The 21,397-nt window shown below is 32.7% G+C and overlaps 1 protein-coding gene and 1 long non-coding RNA gene across 7 annotated transcripts in view; both read left to right on the plus strand.

Annotated features, from left to right (window-relative positions):
- Window positions 1-21,397, plus strand: part of LOC126880616 (NAD(+) hydrolase sarm1) — a 496,620-nt gene that overhangs the window by 86,226 nt on the left and 388,997 nt on the right. The window lies entirely within an intron of this gene.
- LOC126880617 (uncharacterized) lies at window positions 19,308-19,697 on the plus strand. The gene is made up of 2 exons (XR_007696655.1): window positions 19,308-19,471; window positions 19,597-19,697. It is a non-coding gene; the product is annotated as an uncharacterized LOC126880617 (long non-coding RNA).

Raw genomic sequence — 21,397 nt, forward strand, 5'->3', positions numbered from 1 at the left:
CAGGCAACAGGTTGAAGGTAAACGGTAGAATATTGCGAGAAAACAGTATATATACAAAAGGTGGCTATTTATTGTGTTAAATTTATTATTATACTATTGTAAAGAATAATTATGTCTGTTAAAAGTTGGAAAATAATTGTTAACAAAATTAAATAACTAAAGATTACTGTTAGTGAGGTAGATATATGTGTGAAGGATATGATTGTATATAGTATTGTGAAATGAATAAAAGTATGTAATAATATAATAAAATTAAACTATGCGACATAAAGTCTATTTCATCTTTATGTAGTTTTGAAAGAACTGAATGAATTGGAAGTAATGTATCTTGATAGTCTACCAACGTAGAATAGTGAATAAAATAATTAGAATGAGATATTTGACCTATATAGATACAATTTGACCTATATTGGTAGCTCTCATTCTAATTATTTTATTCACTATTCTACGTTGGTAGACTATCAAGATACATTACTTCCAATTCATTCAGTCCTTTCAAAACTACATAAAGATGAAGTAGACTTTATGTCACATAGTTTAATTTTATTATATTATTACATACTTTTATTCATTTCACAATACTATATACAATCATATCCTTCACACATATATCTACCTCACTAACAGTAATCTTTAGTTATTTAATTTTGTTAACAATTATTTTCCAACTTTTAACAGACATAATTATTCTTTACAATAGTATAATATTAAATTTAACACAATAAATAGCCACCTTTTGTATATATACTGTTTTCTCGCAATATTCTACCGTTTACCTTCAACCTGTTGCCTGCTTGCCTTGTTAGGCAACCTACATTTCATCACATAAAAATACTCTTAAATTCTGGTTTTTTCGGTTTGTTTAGCTTTGTTTTTCCACGCAAGTCTAATTATCTTTTATTATGTAGTGTATTTCCTTGTTTCAACAAAACTCAACTTTCATCTCGTCATTTCACATCCGATGACGTCACAACTTAAACCATGTAATATATCTGCATTAAATTTAATGAATCTATAAGTTATTCTGGAATAGCGAGTTGCTAATTTAAACTTTACAGTAGATTTTATTATTCAAATAATTTAAATTATTTTTGCAGACAAACCTTTGCATTTTATTAAAAAATCCAAAATCAAATGAAACTTTAACCAAAAATTGGCTTTATCTTGTCATGTCATGTCACCCTTGTCAAATTGTATATCCACTTCCTAATTTCTCAGTTGGTCTGTGCCCATTGAATTGGCAAGTACCTAGCATCTTCGAGCAGGGAACCATGGCACCCTTTTAGCATGTGTTCCACTTTATCTATTAACATCGACTTGTAGTCATAACATTTTAACATATGACATTATGTAAACCATATATGATGTTAACACTATTTACAGTGTGCTAGTTTCAAAATACTCGGCAGGATGTAAGTATTCCCACATTTTTCATTTTAACAGTCACATTTTTAACCTTTTGCTTTAAACTAACGTGGAAATACTTCATTCTAGGCACTGAAGATGTTCTGTTTAGAACGAAAACGTTCTGCAATCCATGACATTTTATAGTTTTAAATAAACGATTTTATACCAGAATACATCTCGAAGTTTTTACTTCTGTATTGGTTTTTTAACATATTTATTATTGCAACATTTTATTTTGCTTAGTAGAAATTTTTGTATAACTAATAATATACGATGTTCCCAGTAGTTTCGGAAAAATAGTGAAAAAAATGTGTAAAACTTTTTGTTCTTCAACACTCTGTATCGTGAAAACGCATGCAGTTACAAAAATTTTATAGTAAGCAAACCCCAATTATTTTTCAATTTTTCACCTATCCTAGAGATCGTGTTACCTTTTTCTGATACACCCTATATAAGGAGGCACTTATGGAATAAAATTATTTCTGTCCTTGTTTTAAACAATTTTAAAAAACACTGGGACCCGTAGATTTTCATATATAAAAATGTGTGCTTTTTAAACATAAATTTAAATGTACAGGGTGATTTATGCAAGCCTACCGTAGTCCATAAGCTTTATTTTTAATGGAACACCCTGTATATTTTTATATTTTTAAAAGCTGCTTAACAATCTGATTTCATGGTCTTTATGAATAATACAGGGTGATCATTTAAAATTATAATGTATGGAAACCACTTATGGAATAAGCTTGTGTCATGTGTCATTATTTTAGGAAATTTTAAAAAATCGCTAGGATACGTCAACTTTTAAATTCAACTATGGAATATTTAAACATAAATGTGAATATACAGTGTGATTCACTCAAGTCTAGCATAGTCCATTATCTTTCATTTTAATTAAACACCCTGTATACTTTTGTTTTTAGAAGCTGCTTAACAACCTCATCTCAAAAATGTGTATTATGTAGGGTCTATTATGAATAACTCAAGGTGAAATTTTGAAATTATGTACAATTTTCGTCAAGATATTAATCACATAAAACTTTGAAATTAATAATTCAGGAATCACACTTAAAATAATTAGGGTATTATTTTTTTAAATATCTATCAATTTTCTAAACTACGTATCAATATATTGGGTTTTGTATTTAATGCTTTTTATTTAAAGACATTTTTAAATAATTTGAAAATTTGCGTATTTAAAACATTAATGAATACCTACTGCTGAAAACGGTACTGCATGTTATGGACTTCAGAAAACATACATGATTTATGAACATGTAGTTCCCTCTGCAACCTCTTAATCCCATCTGTATCTTTTCATCTTTTGTTGTGGAGAAAGGTCCAGCTAATTATTGCAAACACACGTTACTACTATGCTTCATCTGGTTACAAATTTTAAGATTTTTTCACTTGAATACTATTGTCCTGTTGTCGGAACATGAGCGAAGCGTGAGGGTGCAACATAATACAATTCAGTTGTCTATGTAAAACATAAAAGAAATTCTGTAGTTTTTTTTACAATACCCCCTCCCCCCAAGCTGCGTTACGTAATACTTGAACGCTCCCTGAGCTAGCACACGACCCCTATTCCCTATTTAAAAATAAGGGGTGGGGAAAGTTGAAGGAAGTGGGTTGAGAAATGAGAAATGATAGATGTTAATGTGTCCCCCTTAGATCAAAAATCGACCTGTTTCGTCATTTCCTTAAAATCTAATAAATACTGCCAAATATCGAGGTGGACTGTTTTCTTTGCCCCACCGTGTATATACCAACGTTTTATATTTAAACAATTGCTTATTTAATTTAATTTTTTAACAAATAAAACAAGAAAGTGTTGATCACGGCGCCTCCACCAAAATGTTCAAAATTATTTGCTTAGGATCTGAAGAAAAATGCACGTACACCATGTCCATGCATCAAATAGAATTTTACGGGGATTATCATTACTCCCGTCTTTGATTTTATGAGTTTTTACTCCCTATTCATCCCTATGAGTAGGTCATTTCTTTAATTACTCCATAAGTTTCTATCTTGGGTCCTGGTCCCAGTCTACGCCGCGATCCTGCATGTTCAAAAATTCAAACAAAATTATGGATAATAATCGTCAATTTCTAGTTCACAACAACATTTCAGATTGATATTCTTGAAAATCGATCCAGGTTACCTTACCTGAAATCCGCTCAAGGCTACATTATTCCAATTCTGACTGAAATGCCCGATTTATAGAAAAGAATGGGAAAGTAAGATAGATCCGCATTACTTTTGTACATTGTTATACATAGAATTTCTGTTTGTACTCAGGTTCTGCGATGCTGCTTGTTCGTTGATATGACATTTGTTCTACTTCCGTAATTCTATTTAAAAAATTGTTAACCAACTTCTTTATATTTCTTCAACCGCTGTCCACACTCCTTCCTGGTCTACCTGCTTTATTTTTGTTTAGTTTTTGTAGTCCTTTAGCCTTGAATACAAACCAGAGGGAAAAAGAAAAAGAGGAAGATCTGACTATAGCTGGTAAATAACTACATCGAGAGAATATGGAAAAATTAGACTAAGATGGGGTGAAGTCAAAAACAGAGCAAAATAATGTAAGAGAATGGAAGGAAATAATACACAGTTTATTCAGAAAATAAACACAAAAGAAGATGAGCATTCATACACTTTTGGTCAAGAAACGAATAAGCGCCCAATATTCCACAAGGAGGGATGGAACTAGAGAAAGAAAGTCTTTGAGCAACATCCTTTTTTGTTATTTTAATACACTCTACAATACTATGAATTACTATGCCTTCAATTTACTGTATATTATATTAGTTTTCGACGAAAGTAACACTGTAAAATTAATTAAGCAAATAAATAATTGAACGGAAACACTCTGTACATATAAATAAAAAAGTATCCATGTACATGTACAAAGGCCAATGACTGGAAATCCCACGTGCGTGTGGTTTATTTAAAATAGGATCGCCTCGCGAATACAAGTAAGCGTATAATAAATATATGTATACATACATTACATTATATACTTACTCATTGCATAATGCAGATTTTAAATTTGGCGCACACTGCAATGTTTTGATAATGTGCATCCCGATTGTGCACGTTGCCTCCTCTTGCCTCGACGAGATTCTGAAAACGTCTTGTTCCATATGGATGCTAACAGGATTTAAACCAGAGTTGAACTAAGGACAACTTTTTGTGCTATATACAGAAATATAACTTATCTGGTAAACACGAATTCATTATGTATGATTGGCTCTTATGGCCCATAAGTTATGGGTGAAAGTTTATCTCTACCTGAATTCTTAAAAGAATAAGAAATAAGCCAGAATAAACACATATTTTTGAAGGTAAAAGAAGTACAGAAAGCTGGAAATTACAGAATTGCAGTCTTTGCTCTTGAACCTTTTTTGAGATTGTAGTCACTCAGACCTTTTCCGTAGCCACGTATTTCCTATTCTTTTATATTGTCCCTTCTAGTCTTACCCAACATTCACCTTACGTAATATTTTCATTTCAGTTACCTTCATCTTTTTTCCTGAACCTTCTTTACAGGCCACACTTCATTGCCGTACATCAACGCAAGCCTCAATTGCAATACGAAATACAAACCAAACAATTAATATAGTACGGAAATGTACAAAGAACGCCCAATCACAGAATCACAAAGAAAGTATTAGAATGGAATCCAAAAGGAAGAAGAAAAGGAGGAGAACAACGTAAAAGTTGGAGGGAGGGTGTTGACAAAGAAACAGGCCTGGAAGATGTCATGTGGAAAAACAGAAAGGACTGGCGATTAGGAATTGCAAGAAGTTGGCTCACGGTTTAATGCGATATGCAAATGTACAATATGTCTCACTTTTTGCCTTTTTCCATTCTTGGTCTAGGTGGACTGACCCTGTACAGCAGGGGTCGGCAACCTTTTTCGGATGGCGGGCCATGTTCAAAATAAAACCTTTTATGCGGGCCGCATATTCAAATATAATTTAAATAGTCTTCTTCTTCAGTCTGTTTGCATCCACTCCTGGACAAAGGCCTCCAATGAGTTCTTCACTTCTCTCTGTTTTGTATTATTTAGTGCCAGTTACTCCCCACTTGTGCTTTGATATCGTCTAGCCATCGTTGTTGTGGTCTTCCACTACTAAGGCTTGCTCGTCTGGTCTCCGATGTATAATGTTTCTCGTCCACATTTCGTTGTTTTGTCATGTCACGTATCCTACCTAGTTTCATTTCATTTGCGCAATTCTTCCAATTACATCCTCCTCCTTCGTCCGGCTTCATATGTCCTTATTTTCGTAAATGTTTTTTCAGAGATACTCGTATCATAGCGATGAACCTGTGTTTTTCTTAATCTATACAGAGTGAGTTTTATGTATGTAACGCCTCAATTATCTCGGAAACGCCTTGCACGATTTTTATAAATTTTGGTATGTAAGGGTCTTGTGACACGGCCGATATTATGGTGGTATCTAAATTGTTTTCGGATCTTCCGTTTTTCTGAAAGTCTAATGAACTTTCTTTTTTGAAATAGGACACCCTGTATATTTTTTGCGTTTTGAAGTCCTTAAGAAATGCTGATTATTTTTTATGTAATATTCCCTATAACTAAATGCCATAATTTCGTCGGTATTGCTATATTTATTTAACAAAAAATTTAAAACAAGTTACAAAAATTAATTTTCTTGGCCCGACCAGACATTATTTTTGGTTCCTTGGATCATTTTAAATAAAAAAGGTCCCTTGTAATTTTTCTCTAAAGTCGATCGTTTTTGAATAGTTATAAACAATTTTATACTGAAAAAAAAAAGAAAAATGACGTTTATCAATCCTCAAAATCCCAAGTAAAAAATATTACTTTTGTAATTATGACCTAAATTTATAGTCCTGTCGCCAGGGGGGGTACAACGGCCTCGTTAATTCAGATGGACTTACCCAAGTTTTTTTTATGTATTTTGACCCGTAGAACACGAATTTTTTGGGTAACAGTTGATCCGGATGTCGATAAGATTGTTATAGACCAAGAACTTGAGGAATCAAATAACAGCGATTTTTGGCAAAACAAAACAATATTTTGTATTTTTTGGGTCATTTTAAGCAAAAAATATTTCTACAAGTTTTTTAGTAGGATGCACAGTTTTCGAGATAAACGCGGTTGAACTTTGAAAAAATCGAAAAACTGCAATTTTTAAACCCGAATAACTTTTGATTAAAAAATAAAATAGCAATTCTGCTTAGCGCCTTTGAAAGTTCAAGTCAAATTATGTCGGTTTTGATTATTTGCATTGCTAAAAATTTATTGTGTTATTGTTAAACAAAGCTACAAACAACTAGTGCGTGAGTGATGTTTCTATGATTTCTCATTTAAAATCGAACGAGTAGGTAGAATAGGTACTAGTGCAATCAAGACTATTTCTACGTTACATGCGTTAAAACGCATGTAAAAGCACGGGAAACCCTACGTGTTTATAGCTTTGTTAAACAATAAAAAAATAAATTTTTACCAATGCAAATAATCAAAACCGATATAATTTGACTTAAACTTTCAAATGCGGTAAGCAGACTTGCTATTTTATTTTTTAATCAAAAGTTATTCGGGTTCAAAAATTGCAATTTTTCGATTTTTTTAAAGTTCAACCGCGTTTATCTCGAAAACTGTGCATCCTACGAAAAAACTTGTAGAAATATTTTTTACTTAAAATGGCCCAAAAAATACAAAATATTGTTTTGTTTTGCCAAAAATCGCTGTTATTTGATTCCTCAAGTTCTTGTTCTATAACAATCTTATCGACATTCGGATCAACTGTTACCCAAAAAATTCGTGTTCTACGGGTCAAAATACATAAAAAAAACTTGAGTAAGTCCATCTGAATTAACGAGGCCGTTGTACTCCCCCTGGCGACAGGACTATTAAGTTCAAAGCTTATTGTACGCAGTTTGGGTTTATTTCATTTTAAAAGATTGTTTTTTAATTGTTAATGTTCTCTCATAAGCGATTCATTTAGACTCTTCTTAAAAAATAATATTTTAGAATAAAACATGCCAAAAATTCTCATGGGGAGCTGATAGAAGAAGGATTCAAATTTAATTCAGTCTCTTCGTGATTTCAAAAATAATGTTTTTTATTTATGTTTTCGAGCATTGAAAATCGTCATTTTTCGTTGTTTTCAATATTAAATTGTTTATAACTCAAAAACGTTCAAACGTACAAAAACGTTCATTGTTTTCAGAATTAAATTGTTTATAACTTTAGAGAAGAATTTTAAAGAAAATGTTTTGTTAAATAAATGTAGCAATAACTCCGAAATTGCCGCATTTAGGTATAGGGAAGATCACATAAAAATTATCAGTCTTTTTAAGGACTTCAAAACGCAAAAAATATACAGGGTGTCCTATTTGAAATAAGAAGGTTCATTAGATTTTCGGAAAAACGGAAGACCTGACAACAATGTAAATACCACCATAATATCAGTCCGATCACAAGACCTCTACACACCAAAATTTATAATTGAGGCGTTCCATACATAAAACACTCTGTATATTCATTTTTCATACTCATACTCATTATTACAACTTGTTATGCAAGGCAAAATCCGAGGAAAGCGAAATGTGGGAAGACGAAGAACATCCTGGCTTAAGAACTTACGGGAATGGTTCGAATGCAGTAGTGCAGAGATATTTAGAGCGGCAGTCAACAGGGTCCGCATTGCTATGATGATTTCCAACCTTCGATAGAAGATGGAACTTAAAGAAGAAGAATTCATTTTTCATCTGTTTTAAGACATTTTTATAACTTCCTCGTTGGTAATTTTGGTAGTATTTCAGATCCTACATTTAATTTTTCCATACCGTGGTTTTCTGGTTTTGCTACGCTGAATGAGTAGGTATAATTCTGTATAAATAGTAATCTTCAACAATATTGTTTATTATCTTATTTTTGTCGTTTTAGTGATTCCATTTTTATCTTTTATCTGGTGTATTTGTTGTCGGTCTTTACTACTTATTTGAGTTTTTAATACTTTAAACTCTTGTTTTTCCCTATAATATTTTCGATTTTTTCGGTGTTGTCCCTGATGTCTTGTCTAATTCTTTTTCTTGTTGCCTTATTAAGTTTCATATATTCTGGTGAATTTCGGTCCATGCGACTTCTGTCCTTAATCGTCTGTTGTGTTTTTGCCTTTAATTTTTTATTTTTCATAAATTTGATGATTTTTCCTAAAATTGTATTAGTGCTTTGGTGGGCCGCAGAAAAAGTTGCCAAGGGCCGCATGCGGCGCGCGGGCCGCAGTTTGCCGACCCCTGCTGTACGGGCATACAATTGCATTCTGAATTACGCTCTCGACGTTATACGGTCCTGTTTGTGAAGATGTGTAAGTCAGAACACATTATTAAAAACACATGTCTCGGATTTTACGGTTTACTAGCTAATTTTGCAATTCAAAGGTGTACCAGATTGCAAACAACATTTACAGAGAGAGTGTCTCAATTTTAGCAAGATTCCGCGAAGTGCAAAATTATTTATAAAATTAAAAAGATTGCACCGCAAAATGATGTATTTATTATTTAAGATTTTGACCTTTTAGCGTAGCGCAATCTAAAATCTTATATAGACATTTTCCTAATAAGAAACTAAGAAACACGATATTACTTTATTCCATTAAAGGCATAGATAACTACTAATAGGTCTGGAGCCCGCGTATGAAAAAAAAGTTGATTAATAGCAAGCTGCAAATACGGTTGCATCTAAAATAGCTCCAGAAAAAATTAATTTTTTAATAGTTTAACTTAAATTAATTTTATAGTGGTTTTAATTATCATTGATAAGAAGTTTCAGTCCTATGGGTTAAACAGCCTAGGCTTCTTTTCACGGTGTTTAACTTTTGTGTGAACAGTTTAAAATTTGGCCATGGTTAAACGTACCTAAATATTGACATTCAGCTCGCAGTTTTTGTGACAATTAAAACATTTAAATTTCATCGTGGGTAAAAACATTTACATATTGTAGAATAGTGATACAAAAGTGAAAATATTCTCCCCAGATGGGGGAGAATATAAAAAAGACGCCAGTGTGCGAACTAAATACTGCTGAAGTTATTAGTGATAGTAATCAAGACATGGATACAGGAACTATCACCACAAATTCTTCTGCTACAAGGGAGGTAAAACTTTTTAATATTAATTGTAATAGTTACGACTTTCAAAATTGTTGTGTTTATGTTGAGAAGACCAATGATCAGAATATTTCCCGTTTGCATCCAATGGTTGTTGCAGATATTTTACATCAAAAATTAAAGATTAATAATATTAAGCAAATTAAAAGTATAGGAAGAAACCGTGTTAAAGTAATCCTCAAATCTATTTTGGATGCAAACAATTTAGTCAATAATAGTCACTTAAAGGACGATAATTTAAAAGCGTACATTCCAAATCACCTCTTGGAAATCAAAGGACTGATACGCGATGTTGATACCAAATATAATATTGACTATTTGAAAAAATATATGAGCTCTAGTTCACCAATTATTGATATTAAAAGAATGCACAGGAAAGTAGAAAAGGATGGAAATACAGAATACGTCCCTAGACGTAATGTTATAATTACTTTTGAAGGCAATTGTTTGCCAAACTATGTTGTGATAAATTATGTATTTTTCCAAGTGGAAAAATTGTTGGGTAAAGTGACGCAATGTTATAAATGCCTCAAATATGGACATATTTCTAGACAGTGTAAAGGTACACAGGAATACTGTATACAATGTGGACAAATTAAAAATGACATACATACATGTGATGAAACAAAAAAGTATTGCATACACTGTAAAACTGATAAGCATATATCGATCTCTAAAAACTGTCCTTTTTTCGAACATCAAAAAAAAATAAAAAATATCATGATTGAACATAAAATCTCATATTTGGAGGCAAAAAATTTGAGTGACTCATCATTTTCTGGTCTTATTTCTAATAACAGATTTGAAATATTGTCAAATTCAGACAAAGAATTTCCAAAATTAACTAACTCCTCTGAAGTTAGTACATCTCCTTATTTCAAGCCATTGAGGCCTCACCTACAGAAACCCAAAAGTTTTAGCCAACCAAGCTGTAGTACATCAAGCACTGAGTATAGTGCAAATAAAAAAAGAAAAGTATCATCTCCAACTTCCGAAGATCCTACACCATATCTCATCCCTTTCAGATTTGGACCGTCTCAACCTTTACCTCCCTTAAATAAGGAAAGTTTTCCTAATACAGACAATGATAAAAATAAGTTAGTAGATTCCTTAGTACTTCTTTTCTCAAGTTTTATTCAAAATATTAATTGTTTAGAAGAGGCAAAATCACTTGACATGAATTTGTTAGCCAAAGGTATTAATAATGTTCTAGATAATATTTTAAAAAATAACTCATCTAATGACGAACAAATCTAAACTCAAAATAATACAATGGAATGCTCGATCAGCTGTTGCTAACAAAAACAGCCTTATTAACTTTTTAATAACCGAAGATATTGACATAGCTTTAATAAGTGAAACTTGGTTTAAACGGGATGTTGTATATATTTATAGAGGTTATAATGTGATACGCGAAGATCGCGATGACGGCTATTCTGGAGTTGCTATTTTAATTAAAACTGGTATTCCTTTTGAGCGCATAACAATAAAAAAAAATTATATTCAAGACTTGCTTGCTTGTGGTATTAAAATCAACTATAAACAAAGTTATTTAAGTTTACTCTCTGTATATAGGTGCCCAAAAACTAAAACCAAAACCGAAGATTGGGATAAGTTATTTTCTCAACTAAAACACCCTTGTATCATTGGAGGAGATATGAATGCACATAATTCTTTGTGGGGCTCATATAAAAATGATAATATAGGCCATCAAATTGTGGAGACAATTCAGAATTTAGATTATGTAGTAATGAATAATGGACAACCAACTTGCCAAACGAGTCCAGGAAACTCAGATTCCATGATTGATGTCACGTTTTGCTCACCATCCCTTTTTGATAAAACTTCGTGGTCTGTAGATCTTGATACCTTGGGATCAAATCATTTCGTTATAAAGGTTGTGATCGATGTCTTGGGAACTAATGCTAATACCATTTATCCCAGTACTAAGTGGAACATTAAAAAAGCAAATTGGTCATTATACTCTCAGCTTGTTGATACCTTATTAAACGAAAAACCTCACACATCCTTAAATACCCAAGAAAAATATAATTTCCTTATTGACTGTATTAATGAAGCTTCTAAACAATCTATTTCTGAATATAAACCATTTAAATGCAAACGGACTCCCCCTCCGTGGTGGGATTCGGAATGTGATCAATCCGTTGCAGAAAGAAAGAAGGCATTAATAAACTATAAAAACAATTCTTCTCCTGAAAATTTTTGTAAATGCAAAGAAGTAAATGCTCGTGTCAAAAAATTCCTGAAATTAAAGGCCAAACAAAGTTGGGTTGCATGGTGTTCAAAATTAAATAAACAAACTCCATCTAGTCTTATTTGGAATCAAGCAAGAAAAATGAATAGGAAAAAAGTTAATTTTTCATTACCTCTAAGTAATTCATGGGTAGACGATTTTTTCGATAAAATAGCTCCACCTTACGTAAATAACCAGTTAGATGTTATTAATTCTAAAACGCTTCCATCTGATCAGAATCATTTTCTCCTTACACCTTTTTCGAGAACTGAATTAGAATTTGCCCTTGATAATCGCGTTAGTACCTCACCAGGATACGATGCAATCAAATATCCTATGATACAACATTTACCAGATAACGCAAAACAATTACTTTTAAATATATTTGACCAGATAATTATTGAAGGCAACAGCATAATAGATTTTAAGCGAATTATAGTCGTTCCTATTCCCAAACCGGGGAAAGACCCTAAATTAGCTGAAGCTTACCGACCGATATCATTATTATCATGTATATTGAAGACTCTCGAACGGATGGTTAAGATTAGGTTGGATTGGTGGCTAAGGGATCAAAATCCTTTACCCGCTAACCAACATGGTTTTAAAAAAGGTTATGGAACTTTAGATTCCTTAACAACTCTTGTTGTAGACATTCAGAACAGTTTTTCCAGGAACAGTTATGTGCCCGCTTTATTTTTAGACATCGAAGGTGCTTATGACTCTGTCTCTCTTTCAATTCTCCAAGAAAAAATGATTACATTTTTTAATATTCCATCACAGTTTGCTTCTAACATGGTAAACCTGTATAAAAATAGAATAATTTATTTAAAAAATAATCATACTCTTATAGGCCCTAGACTTAATAATAAAGGATTACCTCAGGGCTCCGTTTTGAGCCCTATTTTATTTAACATTTACACAGCAGATCTACACAACATCACTATTAACAATATTGCATTTAATGTTGTACAATATGCTGACGATTTCTGTTTGTACACAGAACACAAGAAATATCAGCAATCCATTGAAAACTTGAATAGTGTCTATGGTCTCCATAAAAAATGGTTTATTGAAAATGGCTTTGAATTATCATGCAGTAAATCACAAGTTTGTTTATTTACCAGACATAACTTTCCTAATATTAGCACAATCACCTTAGGTGGGCATAAATTTTCTTTTAAAAATAAAATTAAATATCTTGGAATGATACTCGACCAAAAATTGACCTGGAAGTTACATATTGACGACATGTTGAACAGGTGTAATAAGGGAATAAACTTTCTTAAATCAATTAATAGAACTTGGTGGGGATCGGATGTTGAAGTAAGTTTATTATTTTATAAAGCTTACATACGATCTATTTTCGATTACGGCAGTGTTTTGTATGGATCAGCAAGTAATGCACTACTAAACAAAATCAACGTTTTACAGAATTCAGCCTTACGAATATGTCTAGGAGCTATGAGATCCACTCCAGTACAAGCTTTATATTTGGAAGCCTTGGAACCTCCTTTAAATCTAAGACGACGTTTTTTGTCCAAAAAATATTTAATGAAAGTATACTTAATTAACCCTCTTCTATACCAAAAAATAGTGACTTTAAGTTGCCATGATCTAACCAATAAATACTGGCAAAAAAAGAAATCTCCCTTACTGTGTGAAGCTTATAATCAAAATATAGTACTCTTAAAAAATATAGATAAAACGAACGACTTATTCAAAAACTACGCGTACTCTTCTTTCTTTTCTCCTACAGATATTATTGTACCAAATTATAGTGAAAACATATATTTAAATAAAAATATTCTTTTATCCATAACGAATAGTTACAATGAGTCAATAGCTCTATATACAGATGCGTCTAAATCTGCAGATGGAACTGGATGCGCCTTTTTTATACCATCGGGACATATAGAAAAGAAATTCAAACTGAAACCGGAGACTTCGATTTATACAGCAGAGGCTATTGCAATATATGAAGCTTTACTATATGTAGCTGAATTTGATTTCGCCCATATTATAATTTTGTCTGACTCCTTAGCAGTATTGAAATCTCTTGGTAAATATGGACCCCCAAACATCCAAGACTGCCCATACATTTATAAAATTAAACATATTAAACAAAATCTTTTAACCAAAGGAATCAATGTACATTTTATCTGGATTAAAGCACACGCAGGATTTGAACATAATGAGTATGTCGACTTATTAGCCAAAGAAAGCGTTTCATCCGATACCAGTATTCTACATAAAATAACACTGACTGATAGTATAATCTCTTTCAAGTCAACACTGCATCGGGAGTGGAGCTACCAGTGGAAGGAATACTCTTTTGTGAATCAAAATAGATACTCGTTAATTCAGCCCGATATTCCCAAATTTCCTTGGTACAAGTCTTGTAGAGCTTCTAGAAAGTACATAACTTCTATTATTAGAGTACGATTCGGGCACGCATGTTATCCAAAGCATTTATTTAAAATACAGGTTTTGGATAATGATAAATGTGAGCATTGTGAAGAGGAAAGTGATTTAGATCATATATTTTTTGGTTGTTCTAAAAATACAATTTACTCATCTAAATTAATAAATGATTTATTAAAATGTAAAGTAGCAACTCCTTGGAATATACTATATTTATTATCACTTGGTTCTGTAGATGTATACAACTCTTTAATTAACTTTTTAAAAGACAGCAAATTATCATTATAATTCCCTTAAACATTTTTAATTAATACCTTTGGTAGTTAGTAGTTTTAGCTGTTAAGCTTAGTGTTACTTAATACCTTTTAGTTGTTATCTTTGTTTTAAACCTGTTTTGTATAACTTGATAACTTGTATTCCTTATGTGTCTGGCAGTATGACGGTAAGTCTAAGCCAAAATAAAAAAAAAAAAAAAAAAAAAAAAAAAAAAAAAAAATAGCAAGCTGAAAATTTGTTAATAGCTTAAGGGTATCTAGTCGGACAAACTTTGATATATGGGAACACTGGAACAGGGGAAGTTTTAATTGTGGAACAGGTTAAAAATTTGGAACGGTCAGACCACGAAAACGGCACATGTATTTTGTCCGACAGAACAGACTTAAACTCTCCGAACAGAGATTAAACTCTCAGGCAAAAATCAGACTGCTATTTATCACCAAATGGGCGTTTTAATGAGTGGAACATGTAGAATATGCCAAATGACAGGAATTATGACAGGTGATAAATAGCAGTCTGATTTTTTGCATGAGAGTTTAATCTCTGTTCGGAGAGTTTAAGTCTATTCTGTCGGACAAAATAAATGTGCCGTTTTCGTCGTCTGGCCGTTCCAAATTTTTAACCTGTTCCACAATTAAAACTGCCCCTGTTCCAGTCTTCCCATATATCAAAGTTTATCCGACTAGACACCCTTAAGCTATTAACAAATTTTCAGCTTGCTATTAATCAACTTTTTTTTCATACGTGGGATCCAGACCTATAAACAGCCATATATAAATACAAAATTAAAGCAATATAGTATTTAATTTACATCAACATTCTCAAATGTTGAGACCTTCTCTCCTCTAAAGTAATACTAATTATTATAATAAAGTAATTAAAGCAAGTATTAAATAGTTACAGGCTCTGGCTATCTTCTTGTTTCAATCCTTGTTGTCGTTAAACTTCTAAGAGTTTCAATTGGGGCCCTTAATTTATTCTCTCTACAGCTATCCCAGTTGGTTCTGTCCCCTTTCTTATTGGTAGAATAAGAAAATTGGTAGAATAAGATTATTTTCACAAGTTTTTGGTATTTTGTTTTGCTTGAATCCTTCATTGAATATATGATCCAGGAACAGTATATGGCTTCCTCACCCATCCATTTCATAATTTGTGGTTCTATTTCTGAATACCAAATCCATTTAAAGAGTGAGCAAATTGAAATACGTGGGAACGTAGCCTTTTGAAGACGGCATCGGAGAGGGAAGTAAAATGTCGCATTGAGCAAGCTCGACAAGCTTTCGTAAAATTATGGGAAGGTACCGATCTGTTTAGAGTTTGATTTTCAACTGAGACTAAGGTTTACTAAGTGCCACGTATGGTCGGTGCTGCTATATCTGGTAGAGGGTTGGACACTCAAAACGAGGGACAGATTAGAAGCCTTCGAAATGTGATCATGAACGGCGAAAGTCACAAATGTAGATGTCCTTAAAAGAATCAACCAAGAACTCCAACTTTTCGAATCCATCAAAAAAATGAAAACGGCAAATCTGGATCACATCATGCGTAACGAAAAATACCAGTTCCTCAACTTTTAATAGAGGGTAAAATTGAAGGCAATAGAGGAATGGGACGCAAGAAAATGTCTTGGCTCCGAAACATAAGGCAATGGACATGGATTAACGACATACAATCTCTGATATACATTCAAAGCAACAGAGAGTTAATGGAAAATGTGATCGCTAACATCCATTAGTGGACTTGCATCTCTAATTTAAATTTGCAAGGAAGCTAAAACACTTGGTACTAAAACATACACAGGGTTGTATGGCCATCGGTAGCAAGTAAGTTCTCCGTCTTGACTGGCATAAATCTTCACCGCATCCAATATAGCCCTCTATCTTCTACGATCTTGCGCTTCCATGCCCCATGTCCCATTGTTGTACCTAATCCTAGAAAAATCGTCTTCAACATTATCTTTCAGTATTATTTTCAGTACAAAGTCACCAATTCAGCATTGCGGCTTCTTCTCCACTCTCCTGTCAATTCAGCTCTTTGAGTGCCAAATATCATTCTGAGAACCTTCCATTCAAATACCAACAGCTTATTTATTTCCCGCTGATGTAGAGTCCATGTTTTACTTCCACATATGTAACAACTGGGTGAATAAATAATTTAGTCTTAATTTAGATTGTCGTTTTAGCAGTTTAGATTTTATGGTAGGGGAGCCCAAGCGGGGATTTTTGCAGTTACTTGAGCGCGTCAGATTATTACATGGGGTGAAACCTTGTCGTCTTCTTGCAGTACCGTCTCCTATCGAAGGTTGGCTACCATCACAGCAATCTTAACTTTGTTGGCTGCAGCTCTGAACAACTGTATTGAACTACACCCATACCATTCCCTTAAATTTGGCAACCAGGAAATCCTCCTCCGTCCCACATTTCTCTTTCCCGAGATTTTTCCTTGGATTATGAGTCTTAGCAGAGAGTATACTTTTCTCCTCTCATTATGTGGCCTAGATACTCCAGTTTTTTCGTTTGTATGGCTTTTATGACTTCGCATTCCTTCCCCATCTTCAGCAAAACATCTTGATTTGTTACTCTTTCTGTCCATGGTATTTTCCACATTCTCCTGTAACACCACATCTTGAATGCCTCAATTTTTTTGATGTTTATCTTTTTCAGTGTCCAAGCTTCCATGCCGTACAGCAGAACGGAGAAAACATAGCACCTTAACATTCTCGTTCTTAAGTTTATATTTATGTCCCGGCTGTATAGGAACTTTTTCATTTTGACAAACGATTGTCTCGCTATTTCTCTTGTCTGGTCATTAGTATCAGTGAAGCAAACCCCTAAATATTTGTAGGACGTAACTCTTTCAACTGGCTGATTATTTATAGTTAAATTCACATTGGTGTATAGCTTCTTTGTTACCATCATGAATTTAGTCTTTTTGATGTTCAGTTTTAGACCATACTTATTGGTATGAGTGTTTATGTTTTCCATCAAATACTGTAAATTTGTAAATTGAAACCTTGTAATACCCTGAAAATGTACGTCTACCATATTCTGGGTCTTAATGCAGGGGAATTCGTTAACGGGGGCCCGAAAAAAAAATCTATCCTTAGAAAATCTCGAAATCGTCATATTAAGATAAGGTAAGTTAAGTACATGCAAAACAGTGTATATGTATTTCAAAAATCTGACGATTTGAGCGGGGCGTAAAAAAATGGATGAGTCCCAAAGTTTCACAAGAATGGGAATATTTCGCGAAATGAATGACAGATCGAAAAACTAAAAAATACGTGCTCAATATTTTTCAAAAATCTATCGAATGATACCAAACACGACCTTCCACGGAGAGGGTTGGGGGTAAATTTAAAAGTTTAAATACGAACCCCGCGATATTTCGCGGAACATCAGATCGAAAAACTGAAAAATACACTTATTCAATATTTTTGAAAAATCTATCGAATGGCACCAAACACGACCCCCCACGGGGGTGGGGTGGGGGGTTACTTTAAAATCTTAAATGGAAGCCCCCATTTTTTATTGCAGATTTGGATTCCTTACGTAAAAGCAAGTAACTTTTATTCGGGATCTTTTTCGAATTATCGATAGATGGCGCTATAATCTAAAAAACGATTGTTGGAAAATTAAATTAAAAATGGAAAGTCCCCATTAAAATGGAAAACTTGACTTAACTTTTTTTGGTTTTAGGACCTACTCTTCACAACCCAATGGTCCCGATAACGCTCGAGTGACTGCACATTTAGCATACTTTGCTCCCCTACCATTAATATCGATGATAGGGAGTATAATTCAACGCAGCTATCCTTACTGAGACCTCTTTTTCTACGTGGTTGTCATTTGTGATTAGTATTAAAGTAGTAGTACGAAAGTATTTTAACACGTTGACGGACAGTGCGTCAAATGCATATGCAAGTGTTGTGACACTATTTTGTATTTTGCAAAGTAGATTAGGGATTAGGGAAATTGTTGAATTTTTTGAGTTGAGTGATATTTTTTGTCACAACGCGTTATTTTAAAAATGACATTTATAGGCGTTGTGTCACATTACATCAATGGAAATTAGACGTCTATAGACATTATGTCCGTCAACGTGTTAAACTACTGATATTTATTTTCCGTATTTGTCTGTAGAGTACAAGAACACCTAAATAAAGTGGCATTGATTTCTTTATCATTTTCAACATATTTTTTCAAATATATTTCCATTAAATCAATAATGATTAGTTATTATATTCTTTGAGCCTCAGTTTTATTGAATAAATTAAGATAGTAGGTGTAAATGTTACGATATTTATTATTGGTGAAAATACCCTCAGGTGCATTTTTGCGTCTGGTGCATACAAATTACGTTCGCTGTAAGGTACTAATAACTGAACACTCCTATTTTAAAAGTACAGGAGAAGTAACCTGAAACAATGTCACCTCTCTTACATACTTGCATGACTCATGTGTGTTTTTATCGCCCCGAGATCTTCTTTTGCTACGGTTAAGAATGATTATGAGTAATTTTCTTAACAGTTTTTTACCTGCTCAAATCCAAATTGGAATGTAGTTTAGTTTCCTCTCATTTTCTTAATTTATTTATTCCAATTATTACTTGCGGTGTACTTGCTATATACCTAATATTCTATATCCTAATACTCAATTAAGACTTTTAAAAGATATCTTTAAAACGCCAAATTTAAGATATCTTTAAATCGCCAAATTTAAGATATCTTTTAAACATCATATTTAAGACATTTTTTCTTAAAAATAGGTTATGGTATAATTACGAATTTAAAAGTTAGGTTAGGTTAGTAAAACATTTAAGACAAGAGCTGGTAGCAAAAAGACAAACTCCAAACAAAAGCTTTTTCACATCAGTGACTTCAGTAGTATTTCCCATATGGTTTTATTTGAGTGATATTTAGAAGACTACAGATTTTAATAATGCAGTAAGTTTAGATTTAGATTGTTATATTATTAAAGTAAAAAGTTAACTTTGTTATCAAGAGTAAATGCATGTCTCCTAATTCAACAGCTTACCTTAACAATATGCTCTTAAAAATATATTTTTTAGGTAGGTATCGGAGCTTGTTAAAGTAGGAGGATCAAAAGCCTATGATTTTGTATAAAGAGTTGGAAAATTAATTATTAGCAATGAGCAAGCTTTAAGTACAGTTGGCTGGGACAAAAAGGCAAATAAAAGTTTTGTGATACCAGAATTGCAAATCTGATAATTGGTAAAGCTTATTCTACATGTACATGTAAAATTTTAATAGCAATAAACGTATTTTTAGAACCTAATTATTTTTATTAAAAGTTCGTTTAAAATATTTCATAAAAAATTAAAAAGAAAGCTATCCTAAACACCTTAATAATATACAAAAAAAGACATCTTTAAGATGTAAGGATTTGTAACATCCGTACATCTTTAAGACGTCGTAAAGATATCTTTCCGGAAATACCAGACATCTTTAAGACGTCTAAAACATCTTTAGTGAGCTATCTTTTAGATTTCTTTAAGATGTCTTTGTGTTATCTGGGTATTACATACTATGTATTTTGGCAGATCAAATAGGTAGGTTTATACTCATGATACATTAACAATTATTACGTACCTGTTGCTTTTAAAAACTATTTAAAAGTCACTACAATATTATAAACTTTTTTGTTTACCTTTACCTCCAAACCACATGTCATTTGAACATCCAATCAGAACAAAGTTATAATGCGCATGCGCCGGGCTGATAGGTTTTAACATATAAAAAAATCCACCAGGAAAATTTTTCCTGTAGTTGGCTGTATACCATTACAAAAACATAAAATCCTTTATAAAAGGTATATTTGTTAAAATCCCTATACAGGGCTACAGAGCTCATTGGTACCTCGGGCGAAAAACATTGGATATCTTAATCATCCATGTTATAATTCACATCTTAGTCATATGTTCCTATGGCGGATCAATTGTAAAGGGTTTTTACCCTGTTATTTTTACTTTGGTGGCTTGCATGTAGATTCTAAGATTGCACTGATGATGATCGGTCAACCGATTGAAAACTAGTTCTGTCTTTGATGTAGCCCTGTATAGGGATTTTAACAAATATACCTTTTATAAAGGGATATAAAAAAATCACCCTCTATCGCCGGTAAAGAAGTATAACTTCAAAAAAAGTAGGGTGTCTAAAAGACTAAATTTAACGCGGTTTAATAGCACCTGGAATTATCTTTCAAATGGTTTTTAAGAGAACCTGATATTGTAAAAATTAACGGAGTTATAAAAAAAACAATAAAATTTTTTGGAAAAATTTTTAAAAAATAAATTTTGAAAAATTTTTGAAGCATAAATTTTAATGCTATCAACTTGTTCGGGGGCTCGTTTAATAGATATCCACAGAGAACGGTAGTTCCCACCAGTGGCGCACAACACCCCTACAAGCGACACTATATATACACGAAATTTTCGATTTTCTAAACCTGACTGAATGGAAAATTGGGCCACATCCCATCTTAAAGTTTACGAAAAGACTCGTCCATCCATATGTTACTTCTCCATTTTGGTCCAAGGGTGTGGAATTTACGGCCCTTCCCATTTAAAGCCTGTTTTTCGTTCTCGTCCCCAAAACTCCCAAAAATTTCAAAAATTTAAGCCAGACCTTTGCGGCTTCTGATAGCATAGATCATTACCTTTCCAACGCATGTTTAATTTTGAAAATCGGTTGTACCATCCAAAAGTTATCGAGCTCAGAAATATGACTCAATTTTTATTTAAAAAATGGAAAATGTTTGTGGATATGTTTGTATGTATGTATGTGGAAAATGTTTGTATGTATGTATGTGGAAAAGTTAAACCGATCTGAATTTTTTTTCTGTGTTTCAAG

Source organism: Diabrotica virgifera, chromosome 2 (assembly GCF_917563875.1).
Source record: "Diabrotica virgifera virgifera chromosome 2, PGI_DIABVI_V3a".
Taxonomy (NCBI): Eukaryota; Metazoa; Arthropoda; class Insecta; order Coleoptera; family Chrysomelidae; genus Diabrotica; species Diabrotica virgifera.